Source organism: Trachypithecus francoisi, unplaced genomic scaffold (assembly GCF_009764315.1).
Source record: "Trachypithecus francoisi isolate TF-2019V2 unplaced genomic scaffold, Tfra_2.0 Lachesis_group1, whole genome shotgun sequence".
Lineage (NCBI taxonomy): Eukaryota > Metazoa > Chordata > Mammalia > Primates > Cercopithecidae > Trachypithecus > Trachypithecus francoisi.
In genome coordinates, this window is record NW_022681454.1 from 151,267,697 (window position 1) to 151,283,345 (window position 15,649).

The 15,649-nt window shown below is 38.9% G+C and overlaps 1 protein-coding gene across 1 annotated transcript in view; it reads right to left on the reverse strand.

The window, feature by feature from the left end:
* DCHS2 (dachsous cadherin-related 2) overlaps positions 1 to 15,649 on the reverse strand; it is a 273,224-nt gene that overhangs the window by 158,711 nt on the left and 98,864 nt on the right. The window contains exons 2-3 of the mRNA XM_033215533.1: positions 11,839 to 12,030; positions 361 to 592 (exon numbers count right to left, since the gene is read on the reverse strand). The gene's annotated coding sequence lies outside the window, so the exon portion shown is untranslated. The remainder of the gene's footprint in view (positions 1 to 360; positions 593 to 11,838; positions 12,031 to 15,649) is intronic.

The window sequence follows — 15,649 nt, forward strand, 5'->3', positions numbered from 1 at the left end:
GGCCAGGCTAGTCTTGAACTCCTGACCTTGTGATCCACCCGCCCTGGCCCCCGAAAGTGCTGGGATTACAGGCGTGAGCCACCACACCAGGCCAACACTACTTTTAAGGTAAGGACACTGAGGCCAATAAAGACCACAAGATCAGTAGTAGGCAAAGCTGGGACTGAGATCCAGGTCTGGTCTGACAGACTACAAAGCCTCAGCCCTTTTCAATATACTTCAGTGCCTGCTGGAAGGTAAAGTGAGTCCTGCGACACTCCCATTATTGAAAAAATGTCACTTTTTCTAATTTTCTGGCTGTTAAGTGGTTAAGCAGAAACTTTATAGCCAAAGGATGAAAACCACTCCAAGATCACGTACCTGTGGTGGAGTCAATGGTAAAAAGGGACGACACATCTCCTGGAACAAGCTCATAAGCCACTGTCCCATATATCCCAGAGTCCCGGTCAGTGGCAAGAACATTGATGATCTCAGTGCCTGGCTGGGTCTCACCACTGATGCTTGTCACATAGGTTGATGGGTTAAACACAGGATGATTATCATTCACGTCCTCCAGGTCCACACGAACAAAGGCTTGGGCACTTAGCCCACCCTGGTGGATGAATGAGCAGTGATTACAAACGGGTTTTTGCTGAACACTGGGATGTAGAATAATTGACAATGGCCCTAGAATAGTCTTGAAACAACAGAATTTGAATATGTAGGGGGGTGTATATATGTATATGTGTATGTATATATACATACAAACTACACACGCACACATACACACCCACAAACACATCTATAAATTCATTTTATTTCCAACCTTGATGTATGAATTCATAAGTAATAGCATGGTATGTATACTTCACTGCTGATTCTTTTTTTTTTTTTTTGAGATGGAGTCTCGCTCTGTCGCCCAGGCTGGAGTGTAGTGGCTGGATCTCAGCTCACTGCAAGCTCCGCCTCCTGGGTTACGCCATTCTCCTGCCTCAGTCTCCTGAGTAGCTGGGACTACAGGCACCTGCCACCTTGCCCGGCTAGTTTTTTTTTTTTTTGTATTTTTTAGTAGAGATGGGGTTTCACCGTGTTAGCCAGGATGGTCTCGATCTCCTGACCTCGTGATCCACCCTTCTTAAGCATGGAATGAAATTTCCACTTAGAGCAGCTGTGAGGCAAAAATTTCAGAATAGAGGCCAAATATATTCAAGGAAAGTTGTCCTGATGTCCAAAAAGAAATCAAAATCACTTTTATCCCTAAGATAATTTTTAAATGAATGCTGGTAAGTGCTAAGAAGAAGGTGTGAGGGAGCCTGGGTAGGGGGGTGCCCAGGTGAAGCCCTCACTAGGAAGGTATCACTGCTGTGCAGACCACCCCACATGAGGCAGCTAGACTTCAGGTACCAGAAAGGAAAGAGTAACAGGCAGAGGAAAGAGCAGAGCCAAAGGCACTGAGGCAGAAACCGCGTGTGCCTCTCAGGCCTGCTCAGCCACAGCAAGGAAGCAGGAAGGGCTGAGGTCAGAGAGGCAGGAGTGAGTCCCAGGGACCTCTGCAGGTCTCTGGAAGGACATGGTTCTTCTACACAGGAGGGCTTTGAGCACAAGAGTGACCTGATTTCACTGAGTTGTTAACACTGCTCTAGCCGCAGTGTTCAGAACAGACTGAAGAGCAGCAGAGTGGAAGGAAGGAGAATGGGCAGGAGGAGGCTCTTTGAATCAAGTCCAGAGTGGATGGGGCCTGAAGGAGGACAGCAGCAGTGCAGGTACTCATCCCAGATCCTGGGGGCCAGATTTGTTTGGGAATTCTGGATTTTTCAAGTTTTAGAAGGAAATACAGCACCTAAAGCAGTGAGAAATGAATCCCATACTGCTTATTTTGTGTTGCCTCCATCTAAAATCAAGGAGAAAGAGAGCAAATGAAATAGAAGAAAATAATCCTCTGCAATTTTTACTTTTCTAAAGTAAAACACATGTTCCTACTTTAAAGCACCATTTTCCATTTCTATCTGGTACATGTTGACACTTTCATCTTTGACAAAAATCCTTGGTAAGTCACAACGGCCTGGGTTTTCTCACTCATGCGTCCTCCCCCTCCTCATCTTTTTTGTTTCCTTTTTCTACTTTGGCAGGGAGGCACAGAGCAAGGAGGAAAGAACGACAAGGAGGAAGAAGATTTGGCAAGAGACAAAGAGAGAGCTGCTGCCATGCAGACAGAGAGGAAGCACTTGTTGACAGGGAGCGGGGGAGGGCAAGAACGAAGATTGGGAAGAAGGTAAGACAAACCCAGAAATGACTCTTCCGCTCTTAGCTCTGAGGTCCCTTATACTCCAGGCTTTGAGGACTAAAAAAGGATGGGGAAATAATTTAGAAATAGTCTGATTTTCCATGTTCTGAGTTGAATAAAGTGCCAGAGCCATGCCAGGTATCAATTAGAACAGGAGAAATGGGGCTGGTTATGATTCCACAAAGAACAATGCAAGTTCAACCATCTGGCCTTTATGTTTAAAATGCAGGGTGGCCCTACATCTGCAGCCACCGTAAGTAACCTGTATGTCTCCAGGTTCGACGTCGTACGGGGGACTGCAGACTAGTGAGAAGCTTATAGAAAATATTCCTTCACCTCTGCCACAGACCCTGCTGCTGCTCCAAACTGCCTTCCGTCTCAGTTTTGCTTTCCCTTTCCTCTTTCTTCTGTATCTCTCCTCAAGTTCCAGAAGTCACTTAGGGTTGAGGTAAGAGAAATAATGAAAAAGTGGGGAAAATATGAAGAAATGAATATTGCCCCAGCTTAAGATATTTAAGAACAAAAATCCTAAATCAGGCAATGCTATAAAAAATAAACAAATGTTAGATGCACAAAGTGGAAAACGTCCTGTCACTGAACAATACTTTTTTTTTTTTTTTGAGACAGAGTTTCTCTCTTGTTGCCCAGGCTGGAGTGCAGTGGCGCGATATTGGCTCACCACAACCTCCACCTCCCGGGTTCAAGGGATTCTCCTGCCTCAGCCTCCTGAGTAGCTGGGATTACAGGCATGTGCCACCACACCCAGCTAATTTTGTATTTTTAGTACAGATGGAGTTTCCTCATGTTGGTCTGACTGGTCTCAAACTCCCAACCTCAGCTGATCCACCTGCCTTGGCCTCCCAAAGTGCTAGGATTACAGATGTGAGCCACCGTGCCTGGCCAACAATACATTTTTGTTGCTGGTAGGGTAAGTACACTAGTGGGGTTAGGGAGGGCTGAGCTTGTAGTGGCAGAGGCTGGGCAGTCAGATTCCTCTCACCTGATTTAAGTGCTAAGGAGGACAGATTTATTCTACACAGCAGTAGACTCCATCAGTATAAAATGTGGTGCTTACATTCTTAATATATATATAGTTTATCTGCTAATAAACTATATATATATATTTACTGTGCTAATGTATTATTTATATTATAAATATCAGAAAAATAAAATGTAAAATGACAGAATTCTAATGTTGTCTTCTTAAACACCCACATGGGACAACTATTGCTTTCCTTAATGAAATGACAAGAGGCATCTGGGGTAGGGAAGAAGAGATATATCTTAACAAAAAAATAAAGAAGTTCCTTAGACAAAAGGTGGGAAAATGCTGAATTCACCAAGTTAAGTGGATGCATTCTTTGCCTCAGAACTTCTCGCAGAGCCTTTTGTATGTACATTTCTAGAAGGAGTGAGTGCCGAGGTGTTCCCCACTCTTTTTAGGCTCCAGAATGCTCTTTGGAAGAAACATTTTGGGAAACCAGTTTCCCCCAGAACACAGTGCGGGAAAAGCTGATCTAAACTCATTTTCTCCATCCACTTAGAGTGTGTGCTTCCCAGTGCTGTGTAGCTAAACTTCTGTCTAACTGATGGAAACTGTTTTGATAATGCAACCTCATAAGAGACTGAATCAGAGCCACCCAGCAAAGCCACTGGCAGGTTCCTGGCCCTGAGAAACTATATAAGATAATAAATGTTTGCTATTTTAAGCTGCTAGCTTCAGGAATAATTTGTTATACAGCAATAGGTAGCTAATACATCCCATAAATTTCATGCATGAATATATCTTAATGTTATCTTATCCTTTCTTTTTGACCAATGATTCATGTGGCATTTTTATTTCATTTTAAGCATTTAATTGTGAGGATTATAGTAGGAAACTCAATTCCCTCAAGTTATACTGTAAAAGATGAAAGTAGTTTTGGAAAGCTCCAAGCTTGAAAGCATATAATATTGGAGGCAGGAGGGTCGCCTAGGGCAGTCAGCAGGTAGGGAACGTTTTCTACTATTACTTCTACTTTGGTAATTGTCTGCTTTCCATTCTCTTTGTTCTTGCCTTCTGGGACTCCTGAATAGTAGAATATTAACAACATCTCTCCTTCACATCTCTTAGCTCTTGCAAGCTGTGGTTTCACTCCAGTGAGCTTTCTATGTCAATGAACTCCAGTCTGTATTTCATGATTAAATGAACAAAGGTGGAAGGAAATGAGGTTCCACCTTGTTCAAGGGGGAAAAAAAAGAAACCTAAGTTGTGACATCACCAAATCCAAGAGAAGCAGCATCCAAAGAATATCTTCAAATTCATTGAGAGGACGTAATATACACCATGGAATACTATGCAGCCATAAAAAAGGATGAGTTTGCATCCTTTGTAGGGACATGGATGCAGCTGGAAACCATCATTCTTAGCAAACTATCACAAGAAGAGAAAAACAAACACCGCATGTTCTCACTCATAGGTGGGAACTGAACAATGAGGAAACTTGGACTCAGGAAGGGGAACATCACACACTGGGGCCTATCATGAGGAGGGGGGAGGGGGGAGGAATTGCATTGGGGAGTTATACATGATATAAATGATGACTTGATGGGTGCTGACGAGTTGATGGGTGCAGCACACCAACATGGCACAAGTATACATATGTAACAAACCTGCACGTTATGCACATGTACCCTAGAACTTAAAGTATAATAAAAAATAAAAAATAAAAAAAATAAAGAATTCCAGGATATGGCACAACAGTAACCATGTAGAGAAAAGCAGTTTTATAGGACAGGTAGAGAGGAAAAAATCGATCAAATAAAGATTGAAAAGTGAGGAAATGGAGACGACTATTTTTAGTAGACTTGCTGTGTCGGAAAGGAGAGGAATAAAATGGTTTTCTGAAAAGGTACATGACATCAAAAGGGAATCCAGAGTAGTTTTTTAAGATAGGGACTATTATTATGCCCTGTATGCTTATGAGGGTCATTCAAAAGAACTTAATAAATTAAAGATGCAGGAAAAAAGAGAAAATCATTATAAAAATGTTATCTGTAAGAAGGCCAGAATGGATGGGACCCTAAACAATAGAAATATTTGCTTTTGATGCAAACAGCGACATCGCTAAAAAGATAATAGAAAAGAAGGTAAAGAATGTGAGCTGATATACAGGTAGGTTAGTGGATTTGGTGGCAGGAAGGTAAGACCTTTCGCTCTCAAGCAGACCTGTTATTTTTCTCCAAGTATGTTCAGCTGCTGCAAGGGTGGAAAAGGCAGAGTCAGATTTACACAGGGTTGGAGTTTTACCAGGAGAGTTCTATTGAGTGGGGAAGATAAAGGAAGTTTGCAACTGCATGACTTTAGTGATGGGTAACAAATCAATGATCTTAACATGGGAGAAGAATTGTTGATTAGAGCGGACGTGCTACAGTAAATTAGACAGAAAGATAAAAATGCTTATCAGATCTAGCATGCTTGAAGCCAAGATGTCAAAGCTGTGCAATTACTGGTGATAATCCTTGGAAATTAGAAAGTCAAGGAACTGAGAGGCTCAGGGTGCTGTGTTGTTTAGCAAATGAATAGTAAAGTCTCCCAGAATGATGAGGAAACTGGTGAAGAGGAAGACTGTGAACAAAGTGTGAAAGTCCTAAGTGATAAAGAGGTTTAAATCATGATGGGAAAAAAAAAAAAAAGGAGGAATATCTATGGTATAGTCACACAACAAGAACTTCAAAAGGGATTCATTTTTGATGGAGAAAGGAGTAGAAATTATTTGGATGCTGCCCTGGGCAACAAACAGGGCACCCAACTCACTTTCTGCCAGCTTGTGATTGGTGGACTATGGGCTTCCTTGTGAGAGTGCAGAAAAGAATGGGTATCCTTGGCAGGTAGGTTGTTTTTAATCAGGGCCATAAGTTAAAGGAACAAACAGAGACTAACTTAAGTTCATAAAGGAGTTTGCTAAATAATGGACCACGAGTTCCAAAGGGCATGGTAGAAGCATTTCGAAAGCAGAGAAGGTGGGTAGGTGTATTAGTCCATTCTCACATTGCTATAAAAAAACCTGAGACTGATTAATTTATAAGGAAAGAGGTTTAATTGGCTCATGGTTCTGCAGGTGAACAGGAAGCATAGCAGCTTCATTTTCTGGGAAGACCTCAGGAAGCTTCCAATCATGGCAGAAGGCAAAGGGGGTGCAGGAGCAGGAGCAAGAAAGAGAAGGCGGAGGCGAAGGGGTGTTGCTACACGCTTTTAAACAGCCAGATCTCATGAAAACTTGCTCACTATCATGAGAACAGTACCAAGGGGGGATGGTGCTAAACCATTCATGAGAAATCCACCCCCATGATCCAAACACCCCCCACAAGACCCCACTTCCAACACTGGGGATTACAGTTCGACATGAGATTTGATGGGACACAGATCCAAACCACATCAGTAGGAGACCGATTCAAATTAAGGGATGAACTGAGCAGGGTGGGGAAGAGAATATGGGTAATAATAAAAGGCTGGGATGCTTAAACTATTAGAGATTAGAAGGCGGTAAAGAGGTATTGAAGATATTTTGGGATACATCCTGCTCATAGATTAAAGAATGGTGGGAAATCTAAGATATGGTCCAGACAATTTAGTTAGAAAACACGGTACAATGGGGCAATGTGGCAACTGCTCATTCCTAGAACAGGTGAAGGGTGGTAATGAAGCAAATAAAAGACAGGAATAAGCATTTGAACATTTGTTAGAACATGAAAAAACACACTCTATTAAAATGAAAATGAGTGTGCCTTTTTACTCAGCAAGTTTATGTTTTGATAGTAACTGCATTGCACACAAACTATGAGCACAACTTCAGTAGCCAAATTTTCTCATGAAGGTATACACCAGTGAAGAGCTCAGTCCATTTACTTCCTATATTGCTTGTCTGACAAAATCCTCCCTTAAACATTGAGTGGTGAGATGGCATTGAAATAGTTTTATCTCAAACACATATGTCAGCTACAGAGTCCAGGATGTAACAAAAAAATAGAGATAGAGTGTTAACAAGCATACACACCAAAAAAAATCTATGTGGTAAAAATGAATGGGAAAAGGAAACAGAAAATTAGATATAAACATGGAATAATTAAATTATAGAGTTTTATTGTGAGAAACCACTTGATTGCCAATGTAATCCAATTGTTTGGTTCCATTATGCAATTTTATAGCATTCTCATGATTTATGAGATAAATAGCAGCAGCAGTGGCAGCAAAAATAGAGTATTTCAGAAGTAATATCGGTAGAGCAGAAGTGACTCAGTTGAAAAAATATTGACAGTTATCACAAGGATAAATAGAGCAGTGACAACCAACATCAATGTATTTTACAAGAAAAATTCTTCTACTGGCAGATAAAAATCTCTTAGTAACCACAGGCAAATGGGTTCTCAGCAATTTTCTTCTAAAGGGCTTTCAGGACATTTATTAGAAACAGAAAGAATCAGAGGAAAAACCATAGATTGTCAAGGTAATAATATAAAGTTAAAGGACTTCTGTCAAGGTTCAGTTTATTGTTTTAAATAAATTCATTATGGCCTAGAATCCAACAACGTAAACCTAAAATATCCTGTCTGCATTAATTTATTCTTTGAATGCAGTCTACATTGCTTTCAGGGGAAGACTACTGATCATTACCAACCTTGTCATCTTTCTCTTTACCAACCTTTTTGACTATGCATTTCTGAGGGACATGTACTGCTAATTAATATTGCAAAGAATAATTATGATAGATGCAGAAGTCACCCTGTAAAAACTCAGTTCATCACAGAAATTCATGAGGATTACGCAGTCAACAGAGTAAACACTGCACACTGGATAACTTTATATTTGTATATATGTTTATATACATATATACATACTATATGTATATACATACACATACACTCACATGAAAGCACATATGTTGCTTGCTCTCCATATATTGTGAGGCAAACGTAAGAAATGCTGGAGGCAGTTTTAGGTCCAGAGTGAAGGTTAGGGATTTGTTAAAAGCTTGTGATGTGGAGGCTCTTCTAGAATTTGTTTTTTAAAATGCATCCCTGGGCTTGTGCCAGGCCCTGTTTTCACAAAAACCTACTTCCAGGAGGGGTCCTGCTTCCAGGAGGGGACCTGCTTCCAAGATGGCTCCCTCCTGCACACAGTTCCCTTCCTGGATCTCCATTCAGCCTCATACCTGCAAGACGGGCAAGAGGGCAAGAAGGAGAAAACCACAGCCAAGATGGAGAAGGTGTGCAAGCACTCAGGGGAGAAGGCGCCAGATGTTAAAAAGACTCAGATTATAAAAACATCATGTTCCTCACCTTCACCAGGGCTAAATGTATCATTCTGTGCTCATTCTGAAAACAATGAATTGATCCTTTTTGGAGGTGAATATTTTAATAGCAAAAAAACTTGCTTACATAACCACTTCTATATCTACAATACCAGAAAGGACACCTGGATTAAAGTCAAAATTCCCAATTCACTTCTGGGGCACTGTGCTCTCCAGGCTGTGGTGGTGCATTGATGTGACAGACAGGTTATGAGTGTTTGCAAGGGAGCTTGCTTCTCCTGATGGATAGCAGTTCTACCACTACTAGGATCTCTATGTCCTGCATCTGGCCACCAAAACCTGGCAGCTAGTTGAACCAAGAGGGGCTCGTTTTGATCACAGTGGACAGCAGACAGTAGCCTGGAAGACACAGCTAATTCTTTTTGGTGTTTTTCATGAGAGTAATGTTTCAAACCCATTATTGAATTCTAGGATGACATTAAACAATTGTCTCAAAACCTATCAAGAATACATTTCTAAAGCCTTGGATTAATATTTGGGTGTGCATCTATTGGGCTTCAAATAATTACATAGACTTGAATTAATATAAATTCTGTTTACTCCTATTTTTTGTTTCCTACATATTTTCTTACATAGAATCAGGGATTCCTGAAACCACATAGTAAGGTATTGGCAAAAACCTAACCAAACAGATCATGAATATTTTATTGAATATAAAGGGCTTTACGTTCTTGTTCATTTTTACATCTTTACTTGCAATATATTTAGACTCATTTTTTCCCAAAAATTCATAGCTTAAAAAGGTGGATTCTCTCATTAATTTCAAAAGAGAACAATTAGACTAGAGAGGTGTTAGTAGGGTCCGTCTATACAAAAGAGTAGTAAGCAGATGAAAAAGAAACAAGGAAGGTCTTCAAAATGTATAAGTGAAAAATATAAGTAAAGTCTCCAAAATGAAATAAGTGAAAAAAAAAATCAAAGTGCAGAATGGTGTGTATAGTAGGCCACCTTTGTTTTAAAATTGCAAATTGAACATGTTGTTTCTAAACTGTATTTGGAAAGATAAATGGTCAAGAATAGTTAAGGCCAAGACCTATGATAAAGCTAAAATAATTAAGAGAGATGTTGCTAGCACTAAAGTGGATAAATAGGTAAAAATGAGAATAATCATTTCAGTAAGTGGTGCTGGGTTAACCATAGGGAAAAAAATAACAAAACTTCATCCCACCAGATTGATAAAAAGTAAGTATGAAGGTAAGAAAACAATAAGAGAACACCCTCATATCCCTAAGATAAGCAAATATTTCTTAAAAGAACACAAAAATCACTAGCTATAAAGGAAAACAAACTGAGAAACTACTAAGCTCTATTATGATGAAGAACTTCTGTTCCTCAAAAGAAACCATTAAGGATAGAAAAGGCCAACCACGGAATGGGAGAAAAATATATGCAATAAATATATCCAACAAAGGACTTTCAGGCCAAAAATATAAAGAACTCATGCAAGTCAGTAAGACAAAGATCCAACAATAACAATAGAAAATGAATAAAGGATTTTCTTCTTGTGAAGAACAGACACTTGACAAATTATACAAATAGCAATAAACATGAAAAAACCTCATTAGTTATCAAACAAATACAAAGTAAAACTCCAATGTGATATACCATTACATAAGTACTATTATTGCTATAACAGAAAAGGCATTAAATATCAAATGTTAGGGAGAATGTATAGCAAATGAAATTTTCATACTTTACTGGTGGGAGTGCAATTCTACTCCTAAGTATATACTCAAGAGAAATGCTTACATTTGTTCACCATATTGCAAGTATAAGAATGTTAAAAGAAGCACATCCAAAAATGGGTACCATGAATTATAGGTTAAAATTATTGTATATTCACATAAAGTCATACTATAAACCAATGAGAATGAGTGAACTATTGCTATACACAGCAACGTAAATGACTCCGGCACATAATGTTCAGCAAAAGAAACTCGATAGAAACACATACTGTATGATTCCATTCACTGAAAGTTTAAAAAATTGGTATACTAATGCTTGGTGTTAGAAGTCAACGGTGGCTTCTAAAAAGTCAGGGATGGGGGATGGGGAGGTGGAGGGAGGACAGTTACAACAAGAGGCAAAGAGAGGGCCTCTGGGTTTTCTTATTTGCTTTTTAATGTTTTCTCATTTGCTTTTATGGGTCTGTTTATTTTGCAAAAATCCATTGAGCTATACACTTATTATTTGTGCATTTCTCTGTATGCATTTTAAAAGTTTAACAACAAAAAAAGACAAAGGAATCAAATTGAAAGTGCCTTCACTGATCAAGAATGGGTCAATGAGAACATCAGAAAGGATAGGGTCAGCAATGTATTGAAATACATTAAATTTTTTAAAATCCAGGAATTTATACTCAAACTAGAAAAAAATTACTGTTTACCTTTGGAGATAGTTAAGACAGCAAGTTACTATTCAAAAAATCTGGTAAAATAAAAACAAATAATAAAGGCTTATCCTGCATTTCCTATGTGAATTACACTTAAGAGTAATCAAATAGTTGTTGTGAGAACATCTTCCTTAGTTGAAGAATTCCAGATAATAAATGCAAAGGAATAATAGAATTCAAAAGTTACCATTCTTCAACCTGTAACAAAATAATGGTATGTGTCTGCTGATGCAATAAGAAGCAAATGGCATCACCTAAATGAATCTGAAAACAGTCAGCTCTCTGTCTCTAATGCCAGTTTATAGGAAATAGAGGGAATGGAAGAACATGGTAAATGAATCCCAAGGATGTAATCAGCCACATTTAGCATGTGGAAAATCTACCAGACAAATGACTTGGTTTTTTTAAAAAGCCATAGGAGAACAGGTAAGAGGCCTGACTGTTATACATGGAAACTTAAAGAATATATCAATCAAATCAATTTGTGAACTTATTGGGATCTTCATTCAAAGAAACCAACTATAAAAGACATGTTTAGATAATCAAGAAAATTTAACATAGAAAGGATATTAGCTATCATTAAAGCATTACTGTTAATGTTTCGTAGTTTTGTGTTTTCAAAGTCATTATTTTTTAGAGGTATTATTGAATTATTTGTGGGTGAAATAACATGCTTGATATTTGCTTCAAAAAACTTCAGCAAAGGAAAGAGGCAGTGACACATGAAGCAGAATGACCCAATTGTTGATCATCATTGGTCCTCTGTGGCTCACATAATCACAGTGGCTCACTCGTGATTATGTTTAAAACAAACTTCATACATAAAAACTTACCCCGTCCTTAGCTTTCACCAGGAGATCATAGGTAGCAGGATCCCTTTCCCTGTCGATATCTTGAGAAACACAGATTCGCCCATCATGAGGGTCGATCCGGAATGCCTGAGGTGCTTCATAGCTCAGAAATCCATCATAAAGAGAATACTCAATAAAGCCATAGAGTCCTGAATCTGCATCAGAGGCTGTCACCTATGAGACAGAAGGGTGATCAGGAGGAAATAGAAATGCTAGCATTACTTTTCAGTTAGTCATGAATCATTACAATAATTTTCACAACCACATAGCCCCATAGCTATTCACAAAGCCTCGGCTGTGGTTTTATATCTCTCTCCTCGCTTACCTTCTGTGATAATTCCCCCTTCACTTTTCTTCTTTCTTTGTGAGTTCTCCTTTTCAATACCTTTTGCCCACTCATATATTTTCAGATGATCTATGAAAGTTTGAGGTCCTTAGGGCTCAGCCCTGTGTTCTTTTTCTTCTTATTTCATTCACTATACCTAATAAATCTCATCCAATCTCAAAGATTTAAGAATACCCATAGGATTAAGGACCTGACAGCCAAGCTGTTGATTCCCTCTCATACCTAGGCCTTCAAGTGATAGGCTTGATGCCCCCTCCTTTGAGAGCAGCAAGGGGAGGGCCAAGAAATCAAGACAGTAAATGCCACCATTACTAGAAACCCAATCCCAAGGACAGAATTCATGCTGGAATGTGAGAGTTGAGTCTCCCTGGCCAGTTTTCCTTCTGGGAGTAATGTCCCAGTCAGAGCCCTGCACAGTGGTATAGCATTCAGTCTCCAGGTGCCTGTAGGTACATGGGGAATGAAATCCAGCCCATGCTGTGCTCTCCAAAACAGGCACAAACACTGACATGCCCAGAGGAAAAGGCGCCGTCTTATTTTGCCATATGTACCACATATGTTACCAGCAATCCTGTGCCTGATAGAAAAGATGAAGCAAGTGAAATTATAAAAGCACTTAACTTCTTTATACTAACTGTGGGAGTATACAGTGAGAAATACAACAGGCTCTACAGAACTCAAAACCTTCTCGAGCTCATAGGCTCATGATAGATAATGCTTTTAATTTACAACCCAACTAACAGTAAGAGCAAACACCTACATAGCACTTATAATTAAAGCAGCAATTTAAGGGAAGACAGGAAGGAAGAGAGGAAGAGAGGGAAGAGAAGGAAGGAAGGAAGGAAGGAAGGAAGGAAGGAAGGAAGGAAAGAGGGAGGGAGGGGGGAGGAAGGATTCTACGCTATAGAACACGTACTCTTATAAGAGCTTAAAATAAGTTACATACTTACAACCTATAGGTACTAATGTTCGTTCTTCAGATCAGACAAGTCAGGCTCAGAGAGTTTATGTAACGGGCCAAAGGTCACATAAAGAATAAGTGTCAAAACTGAAATTCATATCCATACAATTGGCAGCAGAGGGCATGCTCTAATGACCATGATCTATGTGCTGCCTCCCAAATCTGACACCTTGTCATATAATCCTTTATTCTCAGAAAAATCAGACCCCAAATCTCTTGACCTTCCTCTGATGCAGAATGTGCTAGATTATGTGTAGCACCATTCCAAGTAAATGTTTACCCTATGTATATGTTGTTTCTCACCATAATTCATTAACATGAAGGCAACTAGTAATGGTGCCTGTGCTCTTAAGTCTTAGCTGAACCTTTTATTCTATGTGATCAAATTCAACTGGGTTCCAGAAAGCAGAAATATAGAGTAAGTGATCACAATTGGAAATAAAAGAGAATTAAGCAGATTAATTCAGAAAGTCCAACTTCTCATTAATGGACATCACAGAAAAAGAGAAGAGAAAACAGATAAAATGAAAAAAAAAAAAAAGGAACAAAGGAGCAGCTATTTCTTTGCCACAAGGACACATATGGGCAAGGTCCCCAAAGTCACTCTGACCGGGAAGGAGAGAGATGGAAGAGGCCTTCTGGCTTTTAACTTCTTCGGCCCAGAAGCCGTGCTTAGCTCACATTCCACTGGGCAGAACTAGCTATGTGTCCCCAGCTTAGCTGCAAGGGAGGCTGAGAAAAGGAGAGGAGCATAAGGATATTTGGTGCATACAAATAGTCTCTGTCATACATATCATTAAGTCTAGAATATAAGAAGACAGGCACATAAGATTATGTAGGTCTCCAAGTAGATGTACTGAAACTTAAGCAAGTGGAAAGTTATACCCAGAAATGGCTACCCAACACCACCCTACTATAGGTTTAGTTTTGGAAAATAACTCTGGCTGTCTTGCATATATTTGTAAGGCTTTTAGGAGGAAGGCAAAAATAAAAGACAATTTCATCACCTACAATATTTGTGCTCCTCTTATACTCATTTAACTCTGGACTGAAAGCAAAATAATCAGCTTTTCATCAATACAATATACATGCAGGAGCTACACTTTAATTACAGTACTTTCCAAATAAAGCCTCACCCTGACAACGTGTTCAACAAAGTTCTCAATAAACCTTCTCCTTCATCCTGTTTCATCTTGAGCATATAACTAGAATGTGACTTTTGGAGCTATTTTGAAGTAGTCTAGCTTAGTGGTTCTCAACTAGGGACAAGTTTGCCCCCCAAGAAGACATTTAGTATGTCTAGAGACATTTTTGGTTGTCATAACTGGGGAAGGGTTTCTACTTTCGTTTAACGGTTAATTCAAGAGATACTGCTACAATGTATTATATAACATCCTACAATGCATAAGATAGACTTCACGACAAAGAATTATCTGGCCCAAAATGTTAGTAGTGCCTAGACTGAGAACCCCTGGGCATGATGAAACTCCTACCAACTGGCAGTGTTATTTTCCTGCTTTAATTGTCTATTTTTTGAACTGATGATACAGCCTTTAAATTTATCTTTTCTCTCATCTAACTCATATTCTGTAGCAAAATTATTCATCTTGTGCAACCATCTAACATATTTATAAGTTCTCATCACGTCTTCTCATATTGTGATTCTTCTCATCAGTTGGGCTGAAGCAGGAAATCCACAAATTTCCCCACTACAAAGAACTAAACTCCAAATACATTTGGTCTATTCTATTCTGACAGCTGTTGATAATTTAGCAGCTTCAAATTCCTGAAGATACCAAATATATCTTCTAAAGCCATATGGTATTCTCAATAACTTCCCCTTCATTGAAAGACACATACAATGAACTTTTAAATTCTAAAATTCATTCTTAGCCTTTAATAGTACATATTAATAAGTAATTCAGCTTATATAAAACAAATTTCCTTATTTCTGCTTTCAAGACCTTTTTCTCATCTGGACTTTTGGCAAAGCAAAATGTAAGGATACAAAAGTAGGATAAGAGTATTGATCTCAATTTATGTTAGCAATTCATATTCTGAGTTTCAGAATCATAACATAAGAATGTTTTTCTCCCTGTTTTGACCAAAATACCTAAAAATATTGACCTAGTATTCTCAACAACATGTCCCACCTATTGGGTCTTGAATGCCTGGAATTAATATTGGGTCTTGAATGGCTAGAATTAATTTGACATCTTTCTAAGATTTATATTTTCCAAAATCCATTGACTGACGCATAAAATTTAGGCAAATTGAATAACAGCACATGGAAATGGCTTTGTCAAAGCTTCAAGAGGAAATCTTGCTTAGTTAATAAGCTACGTGGGTCCTTTCTCCAGAGATGGTTGTTTAAATTGAGGCAAGAGGCACCTGGCCAACTCTATTATCGCAATCTTATGGTGCTGATTGAGCATCAAGAGGATATCTCAGGAGGATTTTTATCCCTATATCTACTTACTGAGCCA